The sequence below is a fragment of the Culex quinquefasciatus genome, chromosome 2 (genome assembly GCF_015732765.1).
Source record: "Culex quinquefasciatus strain JHB chromosome 2, VPISU_Cqui_1.0_pri_paternal, whole genome shotgun sequence".
NCBI lineage: Eukaryota > Metazoa > Arthropoda > Insecta > Diptera > Culicidae > Culex > Culex quinquefasciatus.
The window spans coordinates 27175635-27189659 of NC_051862.1; the positions used below are offsets into that span (position 1 = coordinate 27175635).

At 32.9% G+C, this 14025-nt stretch overlaps 1 protein-coding gene across 6 annotated transcripts in view; it reads right to left on the reverse strand.

Annotated features, from left to right (window-relative positions):
- LOC6049842 (unconventional myosin-IXAb) overlaps positions 1–14025 on the reverse strand; it is a 101207-nt gene that overhangs the window by 23075 nt on the left and 64107 nt on the right. The window lies entirely within an intron of this gene.

The following is a 14025-nucleotide window of genomic DNA, read 5'->3' on the forward strand; positions in this document are numbered from 1 at the left end:
ACGATAGGAAAAAGCAATAGCAACAGTTAGGTTTGGTTAGACGGGCTTGCTTCAATTGGGCTCGGGGCGTAATCAGATAATCAGTTCGGGTGATGTGGGCACGGAGAACGGTTTGATGCGATGACTTAACTAAGGGATGGTGACGGAACGTTAACGCTATGAGTCAGAGGTTTTTGAATAATAATAATCACGATAGCGAGATTACTGATAGGTACGAGTATCGGCTGCAAATTGGACAAACAGACCGTAGGTAGGAAAGAATGCTGGATGATTACTGATAGAGCTTTAAATGATTTCTAGCTGACAGACATTTTTTCGATATCTAGAGCAGACCAATCAGGCAAATATAGTCAGAAATCTTTCGTTGTACTTATATCTCGGAATTGAAAATTGAAAAATAATACTTTTCTCTACTTTTGATGTATATATCAACATAGTTGTATATGTGTGCATGTGTGATTTTGATGTTTCCAACAAAGCTAGAACAATCGGTTAAGTTTTTTTTATTTCGAGTGTTCCTTGGCACTGCCATCCAAGTGCATTGTTTGAAAAAATAAATCATAGCTGTAATCAATTTTTTTTAAATTTCTTAGAAAATAAAACAAAAATCTTAAAAAGGCCTAAAAGTTATTATAAAAAAACAAAACCCAAAAAGCTTATTTTGTTTTAAGATAAATATTCAATAAAAAGTATTTAATAAACTTACTAAAAACATACTACACGATTTTCAGAACCACTTTAGAGTATCACTGGCCTGTTCCGGTTATCCAGGAACCGGTTCCCACAATGCCAACTTGACTATTTTCAACGAACCCCCATCACGTTGCAGATCAAACTCTAAACAATTAAATGATATGTCCATCTAAAATCATGCTATTGTTCTCAAACCCTTCCAAGCCATTCCGAAACCGGATACAAATGGCCGCTAGGGGACACTTCCGGGATAAAGAGGAAACCCGATCTTCCAACGTATCAAACATCATGAAATTTTGAGATATTACTATCTACGGTCCAGGGATGCCAGGTACACAGATTTATCTGTGTTTCACAGACTTTTGAAGTTGTGTCCAGACATTTTGTGATTCATATACAAACTCTGAAATTTGACACAGACATACACAGATTTTCCGAAAACGGAGTGAAAATTAAATTTTTGGAAGTCAGGATGGTGTTGACAACAGTTTTTCGATTTTATGATTTTATGATTTTATGGTTTTATGGTTTTATGATTTTATGATTTTATGATTTTATGATTTTATGATTTTATGATTTTATGATTTTATGATTTTATGCTTTTATGATTTTATGATTTTATGATTTTATGATTTTATGATTTTATGATTTTATGATTTTATGATTTTATGATTTTATAATTTAATGATTTTATGATTTTATGATTTTATGATTTTATGATTTTATGATTTTATGATTTTATGATTTTATGATTTTATGATTTTATGATTTTATGATTTTATGATTTTATGATTTTATGATTTTATGATTTTATGATTTTATGATTTTATGATTTTATGATTTTATGATTTTATGATTTTATGATTTTATGATTTTATGATTTTATGATTTTATGATTTTATGATTTTATGATTTTATGATTTTATGATTTTATGATTTTATGATTTTATGATTTTATGATTTTATGATTTTATGATTTTATGATTTTATGATTTTATGATTTTATGATTTTATGATTTTATGATTTTATGATTTTATGATTTTATGATTTTATGATTTTATGTTTTTAAGATTTAATGATTTAATGATTTTATGATTTTATGATTTTATGATTTTATGATTTTATGATTTTATGATTTTATGATTTTATGATTTTATGATTTTATGATTTTATGATTTTATGATTTTATGATTTTATGATTTTATGATTTTATGATTTTATGATTTTATGATTTTATGATTATGATTTTATGATTTTATGATTTTATGATTTTATGATTTTATGATTTTATGATTTTATAATTTTATGATTTTATGATTTTATGATTTTATGATTTTATGATTTTATGATTTTATGATTTTATGATTTTATGATTTTATGATTTTATGATTTTATGATTTTATGATTTTATGATTTTATGATTTTATGATTTTATGATTTTATGATTTTATGATTTTATGATTTTATGATTTTATGATTTTATGATTTTATGATTTTATGATTTTATGATTTTATGATTTTATGATTTAATGATTTTATGATTTTATGATTTTATGATTTTATGATTTTATAATTTTATGATTTTATGATTTTATGATTTTATGATTTTATGATTTTATGATTTTATGCTTTTATGATTTTATGATTTTATGATTTTATGATTTTATGATTTTATGATTTTATGATTTTATGATTTTATGATTTTATGATTTTATGATTTTATAATTTTATGATTTTATGATTTTATGATTTTATGATTTTATGATTTTATGATTTTATGATTTTATGATTTTATGATTTTATGATTTTATGATTTTATGATTTTATGATTTAGATGTCTAGATTTTGCAGAACTCTATTTGATAAAATCTGTAATTCTTGCAATCAAAAACATCGGAAGTAATAAATCCAAGATGGTGGCCAAAATGGCGGGAATGAAATATGAAAAAAATCAGTTAGGGGCGCAAAACTCAAATTAGATGTTAAAACCGAGAAAAAATATATAAAAATTCCGAGCTACCGCGGCCGTGAGGTTACGGGTTACGCCTTGTGAGCGGAAGGTGATGGGTTCCAATTCCTGTCTGGCTCGGCAAAGTCAGGTCCCTTCAAAGAGTAAATCTGCTCACTGGGAATACTGACCGGTAGGGGATGAGTTTCGATTTGCGGCGTACTGGGTTTCTAATCCAGAGGTCGTTAGTTTGATTCTCGTATCGGGAGGATGAAGTTTAAACAAAAAATGGCCATAATTCGATTATCCGAAGTTCTTGAGAAAACTTCACATAATCAAACATTGGAAAACCAATAGGGGAGTTTGGGGTAATATGGACAGTGGGGGTAATTTGAACACCCCTTTAAAAATCACGTTTTCTTCGGATATAAAGTGAAAACAGCAATTTAAGTGATAAGGCTAGTACTAGTAATGGCCTAGGAGTATGGACAAACCAAAAAAGTTGGAATAGGTTAAGTAGTTTTGGTATAATATGTAAAAGTTTCCAAAGGCCGGTAGGCACTGCCTTAAGTTCTAATATTTGAGGGTTGGGAAATAAGGCTTTGCAGGGGTTATATGGCAAAAAAGTGGACAATTCTTGTTTAAGGGGGTTGCTTGGACTATGCCTGAGATGTTTACGTATAAATATTGTGCATTTTATCCATTTTTATCATAAAATATTGCAATTTATGATAGAACATGCTATGGGGGTAATTTGGACATGGCTTGTGGGGTAATTTGGACATACCTGAAAGTCTACCTGTCAGGCAGAAAAAAGTAACTTTCATGGTTGGTTGAGTTTTTAAAGGGACTTAGATAAATTTAGAGGGATTTTATATGTCAAAACACTCAAAATGGAATGTGAGCAATGAGAACTTTCACAAAACCGAAAAAAACGAAGTTGACTTTATAGCTGTCGGCCACCATTGCTAGTACCAACCACTAGTGTCTTCCTTTTAACTACAAGGACTTCGCCGCCCTGGGCTCCTAAGTGTATGAAAGTATGGCACAGAGCGACGGCGCCGAATACCCATATTTACACAAAGAATTTTAGAGCGCCCGCCGCGGGATTCGAACCGGTGACCTCTGGATTGTGAGTCCAGTGCGCGGTCCGATTGATCCACACGGCCAGGCCATTTCACAAAACCCCTATTTTTTAATTTAGATAAATTTATTCCAATATTCGAATGGATGAAAATCTGATAACTGCACATTTGGCGTTGAATTAGACTCTAATGTTGATTGCTTTTAATGAATTTCTTTGACATTTCTAATTTCTATGCTGGTTAACAATAATATTTAAATGTGAAGGGCTACAGAACGTAAAATAAAAAATGGATAGATTCAGGTTAATTAGTTCTATATAAAGATTGATTTATATAAACCTAAACAATACCTTAACCACTAAAAAATATACTTGTGCCTAATCCAGAATCAATGTTTAAATCATTTCAGAATTCTTCCTATTGTATTATAGTTCTATCACAAAATCATTATTTAAACCTTTGATGAAATATTGTGAGCAAAACAAACACTACAAAATATAAAGCAATTACAAAACCAGGTTGAAGTATAAAAAACATGCTCAAAAAATCAAATGTTAAACTTATTCTTCAACATGTATCCAAATTACCCCACAAAAGGTGTCCATATTACCCCACAAGGTATGTCCAAATTACCCCATAGGGGTGTTCATATTACCCCCACACAAAAATGTGGGGGTATTTTGGACACCTTTTAATTTTTGCGATAAAAATGGGGTTTTCATCAAAATTTATCGAAATAAATTACACTTTACCTCTGAATATGGTCTCTATAATCCTCTGGTGTCATCCACATTCCTTTAAAATATCCATACAGCCCGTGGCAGAGCAATTTCCTTAGGGTGTCCAAATTACCCCACACTCCCCTACTGCGAATAGTCGAATTCGGACTGTTTTATCACAATTCAACTTTGTGCCAAAAGGTGACGAGATCTTTGACGAAACCAAAGGTTTTGCCTTTCTTACAAAAGAAAGTTTTAAGGTTTGCTTTTGGAAAAACGCTTTCTCAGAAATTTTAAAAAAAATGTGCACGGCGAGGATTCGTCCCAGGAAAAAATCCTATTACTAAATTGAAGGTTTAAATGCGCACTTTCGATTGAATTTTGGCCCGAAACCCGGAACTCAAAGTCTGATTTTTGAGAGCTCTTTTTCTGAAATACATGAGCGATGTCTGTATCCGCTCTTAAAAATTTGTGTCTTCCATCACTGGAAAACCGCTCGTAAAACCCACCAATTTTATTAGTCAGATCTGTAGCCGTGGAGTCGGAGACGAACATTTTTTCGATTCACAATTTTCGACCAGCAAATGTGGTCAAAGCCATTTTTAGAGGTATTTTTTGGACTATTTTACAGATAACACTATCAAATTAAAAGAATTCAGTTTCAAACAAAAAGCCATTCGAAAACATGCGCCATAAACAGCGCAGGCCCAAAATTTTAAGCTTTTCCAAAATGTATTTCCAGAGATATAGCCATTTTAGTGTTTTTCGTCTTATTTTTAACCCTTTTTTTTCCTATAAAATTTTTGGATTTATACAAAATCATATACTGAACATCAAATTCGAAGTCCCGACTCGTTCTTGCTCGAAAGCTCGACAAGTCGTTAAGTCGAAACTTCAACGCTTGCGCGTTTTACGCTGCGCGTGAAAGTGTTCTTTCTGGCTTCTCATAATAGATCGACAAAGTGCAATAGCGATACATATTTTTTAAGTTAATCATAGACTAACAATAAAGACTGAGTACCCTTTATTTTTTTTTTCTTATAATTTCAATCCAATATGTTTTTCTAAATTAAATTTAAATATTTTGCGACAAATAATGTACCTCAGAAATAAAAAAAATGGCATTTGAGGTTTAGCCTAAAAAGATTCGAAGCTTTAGGCAAAATTCTCACTGAGTGGTATCATTATTTTTCTGAAAAATTAATTACACCAATATATTTCTCGGAGTTTCATCATTTTGTAAGAAAGGCTCTATTTCACCTCCGGTGATATTAAATCGTTTTTATTTATTTTTGAAAATCTTGTCTATTTCAATGCATTTTAATTATTGGATGTTTTTAAATTTTCGTACAGTTGAACTCCTAAGCTCACGGTGAAATTGTTAATTACTAGATCGAGTTTAGTAGATTAGCTTTACATGTTTAAAAAAAATCAACAAACTTCAAATAGTATTTAAACTGTTTGAAATGCTTTAAAATTAAAAGAAATAAAAAAATAAGAAAAAAATAAAAGATATAAAGTAAACAAAAAAACATAAGAACAAGCTATAGTTAAAACAAGAGGCTAAAATAGATTTTTTGACAACAATTTTCCATATGATTTCTGTATCATTTTTGGCATGCATGCTGAACAAAACTAATCATTCCAATTTGTGTAATTATCTACTGTGGATAGACATGACAAATACTGAGAGGGCAGAGATAAAAAATTCTGAGTTCACAGGAAAAGAGGGAGACCAGAAGGAACGAGAAGTTACCATTTTTTTGTTGGCATATTTTCCAATCTAAATGTCAGGTTAGGAGTGAGGTTAAATAAGAAAACAAAACTTACAGTTACTTCCGCCTGATGGTTTTGGGTCAGTGGATTTATGTTTCGATTTGTTGTTAGTGTGTAGTGTTAGTATCGATTGCGTGATTAATTTTAGTTGGGTTATTTTTGTTTGCACAAGTCGGCCGAATCGATGGTGATGACGGTGTCGATGAAGCCGGATTTTGCATTAGTCGCGCAGATAAGTGAGTTGGGTGCATATGAAAAAAAAGAAATAAATAAAAATAAATGTTATGAAAATTGCCGGCAAATTGCTCGCTTATAAACCATAACAAAATAAGCCAACACACACACGTGGAAAGTGAAAACCAATCTCGGAAACTGGCATAAACCTTCCTTCTCGAAAACATCGCGCCTCAAATTGCAATTTCCCTATTTTTAATCATCAACACACAAAAGGCAAACTTCCGCAACGCCCGAGATATTGATGGAAAAGTTGAAGTCGGCTCGGCGAAAATTTCCTCCCAAATGAAGTGTGAAATTATTAATCGTCGTCATGTTTGCTGCGGCGGTGTCGGTTCGAAATTGCATCCCATTTGCTGTGTACTAACTACTACAATGTAGAGTTAAGTTTAGTTTTGACCAAGAAGGTTCGATGACGTCGTGGCCACACACAAGCATTGACGTGAGGAAAACATTTGCCAAACTATTAAACTTTTGTTGCTTTCGGCGACCACTTAACCCTTGAATGGCACTTTCACCTAATTTTGTTTCAACAATTTAGAGCATTTTTCGAAAAATCCCTTGTTACGATGAAGGTTAAACAGCGCAAATTTCCTTCACTTTCATCTTTTTTTCCTCTTCATACTCATTGTTCTTTCTGTCTGAGCGATCATGTTCGCGGCTAGTTTAGTTTTTGCCTCCGCGCTTTACCAAAGCCCAGGATTACGAGCCGAATCTGTCATGCGCTAAGCTGCTTAGGCATTAAGGTTAATTTGTAGAATTGTGACGACGCTGAAAAAAAAACCACGGTAGCCACGAAACGAGAAGGTAGCAGGGAAGGAAAAAAAAGTGATTTTGCAAACAATGGCAACTAGTTTGCAACTAGGTTTAAGCCCGTCATGGTGACAGGAGCGATGAAAACGCGGGCAAAATTAATGGTAGCTTATCTTGGTGTAATGTTTTTAAGGGGACAGAACAACATTAAAATCATAAGGAAATACAAATACAAACAAAACAATTTAAACTACACAGAAAAAAATGATGATGATATTCATCCGTTTCTGGTACATTTTCATCAGGTACCGTAAACCGGGGTGACTTTAATAGGATTTCAATTTGTTTTTAGAATATTTTCCAACAGGTAAGGTTTTTCTCAAGATTATTATTTTTAAAACATGTACTGGGGTACACAGAAAAAAAGTGTAATTTTACCGGTCATGTAAACCGTGTTTCGTACGTAAATATGCCTGATTTAAAATTGAAATCCATTGTAAACGGTTAAATGTCATTTAAAGGACCATAATGTAAATTCTAAACACACGTAATGAACAAATCATATGTAAACGCAAATTTGTTCGCCAATTTGTGGAAAAAATGAATGCTGGAAAAGCATGTAAATATGAATCTAATGTAATTTTGCGTAAACAAAACGTTAAAATTCTTGTAAATTTCAATCGTGAGGTTGGAACTGCGGATGACAGCTGAAACCAAAACAATCAAACAAGTTTGCTCGTGTTTGGGGGCAAGTCAAGCAAGAGTTTGACGCTCAATTTTGTTGTTATTGTTCAAAATCTGATGTCTTAGTGGGATGCTTACTGGGAATGACATCTTAATTGTTCGCAACAAGAGAGGTAAGTACAAACTAACTAAAATTATTATCAAATCTAATTGTTTAAGGTGTTAGCTCTTTGCAGATCGTAATTGCCTTACTATTCGTATGGTGAATTGTCTGAAAGACTTTCTGATTGGTGTTCTTGTAAACGTCTGAGAACAAATCATCTAGTGATCCGCAAAACAGAAGCAGAAAGAGAACCAGTTTCGCATACCTAAAATCTCCTAAAATACGTCATTACCGGACGGCGCAAGGTAGCATTCAGTATTCTAATGTAAACATTCCGTCGATCCTTGTTGTCCGCGGAAGAATCTACGGGCTGGACACTGCACGAGAAAGAATCCTTCTTCAAAAAAGGATTCGGGAGATATTCCTGCCTGAAGACCAATCAGTGTCGATTCCGGAGCCGGATCTGCAAACCAGCGCTTGTGTAGAAGTTCTGCTGTGAAGTTTCTGTTCACCGATTCACACCGGGTTGACCCATGTTTTGTCCGGAAGCTGGCCGTCTGATACGTTAAACCGTGACTCTAAACGATACTGCTCTAGGGTTGTTTACCCAAATCCGTCACTGGCTGGGGCTGCTGCGAGCTAGGCTGCGGGTATTCTGCAACATCACGACTCCATACGCCAAGATTATTCATTCCGCTGCCGCTGCCCAAGGTGAGTCCCTTGTTTGTCCACATTTCTTCAGCATCCTAATTTGTATTTTTTAGAAACCGATTAAAAAATCTCCTATCTTCGCAGCATTTGGCCTATTTGACATGTTTACCTTCGCTATCAGGAACGAACCCCTTCGGCTGAAAATATTTTCCATTTTTAACTCACTTTACACGCGAAATTCGGAATAAACAATTTAAAGTACACTGCAAGAAAAGTATTCAAAAATAGGTCGCTCAAAGAGAATTGTGAATTGCATTCGAAACAAAAATTTAGTTGATTAAAACATATTTCTCACTTTTCCATATATTTTTTTAGTTCGACCTGTCGTTTTAACAAAACATTTAACTTTGATTGATTGATTCCAGTATACTGGAATTTTCTTACATGAAAATTTTGACGAATGTGAGGTATGGGGAAATAATTGAATTCTTTGATATAATAGCTTTGATAGTTCAAGCAAAACAACGTAATTGGGTCAATGTGAATTTGTTAACAGACTAGTTTTAAATTTCTAGCAAAGCAGTATAATTGGGCCAATGAGAGTTTTAAAACATTGAGTGTCAGTGGATGTGATAAGGGTTTATTCAAAAAATTATGTCCTTGAATAGGGGGAGGGAAGGGTCTGGGGGTTGTGATACCATGTAAAAACCCCGAAAATCTCTGGACGTAATATTTGAACAACCCCTAAGGAGTGAGTAGGGTACATTCTCTGTTTTCAAACTTACTTTGGCCCATTTACATCGTTTTGTTTAATTCATCATGAGGAGGATAGACTAATTGTTTACAAATCCACATTGGCCTGATAACAATGTTTTAGATACAAGAATTAACATTTGACACTTTCCTTTTTTTATCTGAGCCGAATTTTTTTGGTTGCTTGATTATGGTAAATACTACATTGCGTAAACAACTTTTTCTATTTTTTTATGATGATTAAAGAATTCCAAAAAAGTGTCAGTTCGTCCGAGGTGTAAATTTCCGTTACAGTGTAGAAACGGCCTAATTTCCATCCATGACTCAAACCACTTACAATGCTGTACCTTGATCTCGAATTCACTGTACTGATAACAAGCTCAGCCACAGGGTCATAAACGTCATGAATCTTTTGGTTTGAAGTTTGCGTTGATAAAATTTTGGGTTTTGGAAAAGCAGAATTTTAATCCTTGATAAAAAATGGGTTGAATTTACTGGTCAGTGTTATTTTTCTTTCGTTTTTTTATTTCATTCGAAGAGTTCTAAGCCGATTACTAGAGGTGACTAATTTAAGATTTGCAAACATTTATTTTTATTTTTCTTTAGCACGTGAGCGTCTTGATCAAGGAACCTCATTCGGTGTACATTCTGCGATTGTCGCATCATTTGTGTGTGGCGTATCGGATGATAACTGCGTGAGTGAGGGAGTTTTGGTGGTCAAGATTTCTGGTCCTTTTGGCTTGAGCTGTTCAACAAGGCTATGCTCAGCACACCAGACACGAGCAATGTTGAGCTCGTCTTCCGACAATGCCCCGAATGCTGGAACGTTCCGGTCGCAAACCAATAGAGCAAACCGGTATTTTTGGGTTCTGCCGTTGGTCGAGCAGTGCGGTGTCAAATGAAAATCCTACGTAAGCCGATTTGGACAAAACGTTACACAGACATTTTAAACATTCCTCCTTTCAACAGCTCATGGACGTAGACGAATCCTCAACCACGCAAGAGCTGAACATCTTCATCAAACCGCCGAACATCGTCGACCTTGACCAGCACCCAGCGACCTTCACTTGGAATATCCCGTTGTGCTCGACATCTTGAACGTAGCGGGTTCATGAACAACAGCAACAACAGTGAAGAAGAGTGACCGTCCCGTTGCCGATTATTGATCCCCATGGCCATCCCCGTTTTTAACGAAGTTGCTGCGTTGCGTTGTTCATCGTGGACAGTGAGATTTCACGGCGCTGGCATGAATTTGGCCACAAAAGTGCCGTCTAATCAAGGAGTTTTGGCTACCTACGCCGGTAGGAACGTGTCCAACCTGGACGGATGAACCATCACCGACTCCATCGTTCGATCTACAAAACGATGCGGTCAGCTTTCGCGAACGGTTAGCCAAAGACCCAAATAAAAACTATCAACATTTTTGCACACAAGTCGGTGGCACAAACTTCACGGTCGTCCTAATAAGTTCAACTTTGGTCAACCGATGACTTTATAAATGAAATCGTAAGTAAATAAATAAGTTTTTTTTGCACCCCTTGGTTTTATGTAAATGATTTAAAAAAATTAAATTCAATTCAAATAAGCTCAAAAAAAAGATAATTGCATAAACAACAAAAACATTAAATCAGTTCAAACCTCGTTGAATTTAGAATTTCAATGCAATTCTCATAAGCTTCAATTTGTGTTGTATCAAAGCACTTAGAAATGTAATCATGCATGCGTACCAACACAAATCACAATGCTTTTGAAAATTACATCGAATTCTAGATTCAACGGGGTAAAAAAAAATTTCAGTTCGGTAAATTTACGTCGAATTCATCGGAAATTTACACGTTTTGGAAGATTTTTTTGTTCTACACACTTACATTGGATGGCATTTAAATTTACAATGAAATTGATGTAAATTCACATCATTAATGACGTGCACTTTTGGTACATCATTAATGATGTAAATTTACCCGATTTTTTTTTTCTGTGTAGGCCACACAAAGTCCATGCACTATTTTGGAAAAAAAGTTTTTTCAATAGTGTTTAGAAAAATAGTTACGTTAAAAAATCTTGGTTTTAATTCCGGGGTGACTTTGATAGTCATAGTTTTTCTTGTTAAAATCATATTTAAGATGTTCAAACTTTATTTGTACGTTAAATGTACCATCACTAAAGTAGCTGATATAGTTTGTAAGAAAAAAAATCAATGTTTATATTAAGTTAACTAAGTTTATAAGCTTTTTAACAAAATACATTTAAATTTTAGGTGAAATTGTTAAAAAGTCGGAATTTTGCCTGAAATTTGTTAAAAATAGTTTTGTTTATAAAATTATCGATTTATATTGCATTTTATACTGAATTCGAAGCACGAAACACAAGTTTTCACATTTTACATGAAATTTGTTCAACTGAATTTGTCTATAAATTTGGAGATTTTTTTAAATTGTGTTTCAAGAACACATATTATTTATTATTTACAAACTTATTTAACCTTCTCCTAGTGGAAAATTGTCCAAAGAATCCGAAAATGCATTCCGTTTTCCGATTAAAAATCATGTTCATTGATAAAATCATGACACTTTGAGAAGTTTAAAACAATGACTTCCATCAACATTTTCTTAACTATAGTTAACTAACTTTATAAACTTTTCAAAAATTTATGAAAAGTTCTTCATGAGGTACTTTGAACACTTCTCTACCACGGTCAGTATGTTTCTGAACCATTCCTTACGTATTTTAATTGTACTCTTCATTTTGCGGAAAAATCGCAAACCTATCAAAGTCACCCCGTTTTACGGTACATATTTTTACATTTTTTTTCGGTAAAATGTAGAACTAATCAAATTTTAAACCTTAAAAATCAATTATTTTTCTATGCAATTGAACAAAAATACATTCAAAAACTTATTGTTTTTACTTAAGAAAAAGTTAACAATAAAATAATAATTAATAATTGTTTAAAAAAATGTATTGCTCACAAGTTAAACAAAAACAAACAATACAAGGAAAAACTACAACAAATTTAACCAAAAGCTTCGAATAAAAGCAGACCAAACATTCAAAATATAAAATGATAAAACATACAATAATTAAGGAGAGAATTAAAATAATATTAATAGAAATAACAATAAATTCGTTGCAAATATTTTTTGAAGTTTATGTCTCTGTCCAGTTGTTTTGCAACCATTAATTCCCAAAATTTCTAAGTAAATGACGAAATGGAAGTTTTTGCAATTCCGTCGTGAAACTACTTACTTTTCCTGTCATTCTTGAACGATGAAATAGCCTACTTTTCTGTACCAAAATTAACAGAATCGAATAGCAACACTTTTCAAAATAAATGCTGAAAAGTTCTACTTTTCAGCACTCAAATGGGTGCTGAAAAGTTTAACTTTTTAGCACTTGTTTCGAAAAGTAACACTTTTCAACATTTTTTTGATTTAAACGATTTATTGACAAAATACATGAAAATTTGACATAAAATTTCACTTTCAGCACTCGTCGTGTTTATTCAACTCGGTGAACCTCGTTGGATAAATGTACGACTCGTGCTGAAAAAATCATCTTTTTGCATAAACTACTATTATGCAACAAGTTGCAAAAAGAAGATTTTTTCAGCACAAAGCGTACATTTATTCAACGCGGTTTACCGAGTTGGATAAACACGACGCGTGCTGAAAAAAATCAAGTTTTGCAACGAGTTCCATACAACATTTTTTTTGCGATTCTGAAAAACACCCTTTGAATGGAATTGTAGGTCAAATGTCCATGTGTTTAGTCAATCCACTGTTTAAATCAAAACAATGTTGAAAAGTTTTACTTTTCGAAACAAGTGCTGAAAAGTTCAACTTTTCAGCATCCGTTTGAGTGCTGAAAAGCATTTATTTGAAAAGTGTTTCTATTCGAATCTGTTATTTTTGGAAGAGAAAAGTAGGCTGTTTCGTCCCCTTGTAACATTTTAGGGTTTAAGTAGGCCATAAAAGCCTGTTTAGGCCGTATGAGGGTTTTCAGAACCATGATAAAACCTGTAAGTTTAAAAATGTTACTAGGGTCGTTTTAGAATGACAGGAAGAGTAAACAGTTTCAAGGAGGAATTGCAAAAAAATATTTTTGCGAGAATTGTAATTTCAAAAAAGTCCTAAATATTCTTAAACGAGCCAAAACATGCTGAATATGATTGGCATTTTAGATTGTTCTCAGTTGATTAGATTTCTATTTTCATTTAAATTTAAATGTTTTTTGAAAAAAAAATGCGTGACACAAACTTTGAAAAATATTTGCAACGGCCTAAAAACAAAAAAAAAATGATAACAAAAATTAAAAAGGCAGTAAAAAACAAAACATTCAGGTACAAAAAAATAGATACAAAAAAAGTTTTTATTCTTTTCATATTCAATTCAGGAAGCCGTTTGGACAACTTTTAGCAAAGAAAAAGCAACTAAAATGTCAAATTTTATGTTTATTTTTTTATAATTAATATTCCAATTCTCGACATCTTAAATAACTATTTTCAGCTCGCTAGTTCTCGGGCATAACTCAACCAATCGGAACAATTCATTATTATTTTTAGTAAATTGTAAGGATATCTAGATGATCTTAGAACTTTGCAGAACTCGATTTGATCAAATCTGTAA